This window comes from Aplysia californica, unplaced genomic scaffold (genome assembly GCF_000002075.1).
Source record: "Aplysia californica isolate F4 #8 unplaced genomic scaffold, AplCal3.0 scaffold00034, whole genome shotgun sequence".
NCBI classification, from domain to species: domain Eukaryota; kingdom Metazoa; phylum Mollusca; class Gastropoda; order Aplysiida; family Aplysiidae; genus Aplysia; species Aplysia californica.
In genome coordinates this window covers 557,507-558,299 of record NW_004797304.1, presented here as the reverse complement: position 1 = coordinate 558,299, position 793 = coordinate 557,507, and positions in this window count along the sequence as shown.

Below are 793 nucleotides of genomic sequence, written 5' to 3'. Positions count from 1 at the left end.
AGAGAGAGAGAGAGAGAGAGAGAGAGAGAGAGAGAGAGAGAGAGAGAGAGAGATAATGTGTGTGTGTGTTAGACAAAGAGAGAGAGAGAAACATGTTTGGGGAAAGGAATTTTTAAAGGTAAGGGGGGGGGGTGATTGGGACTTGGCGTAAAAGCGTACGACGGTTAATGTACATGTATGACTGCCTATCGCACGCTGTTCCTGTAAGCGAAGTAATAAATTTGCTTGGCCCGGGCACTTTCGGACTGGTATCAATGTTCCACTCAATGACAGACTGAGTGGTCATTTGTTCCACACTGATATGCCTCCCCATTTGGTCAGTCACAAAAGCCAGGTTAGTATTCAGAGACCGACACTCCAAGGATTGTGGTAAAGTCAGGAGATGGTAGATGCAGGAGTTTATCGTCAATATTTGGAACTGTTCTTGTGAAGGCTTCGTTTAGAAGGACGATAAGGATTTAATTTAGCAAAACCGCTGAAGGGAGAACGGTGTGTGTGTGTGTGAGTGTGTGTGTGTGTGTGTGTGTGTGTGTGTGTGTGTGTGTGTGTGTGTGTGCGAGGTCTGGGAGGAGGGGCGGGGGTATTTCTATTGATATGGATGCGTTGGAGTTTGAATATAAGTGTGTATGTCTGTATGTGTTTGTGAATGTGTGTAAGTGTGTGTGTGTGTGCGCACGCCCCTACACCGAGTGAGTGTGTGTGTGTGTGTGTGTGTTTACACGTGTTTTGTGTGTATTTGTGTATGTATTGTATATCAAAAAATATCGTGCACCGTATGGCCGATAAGCAAGAT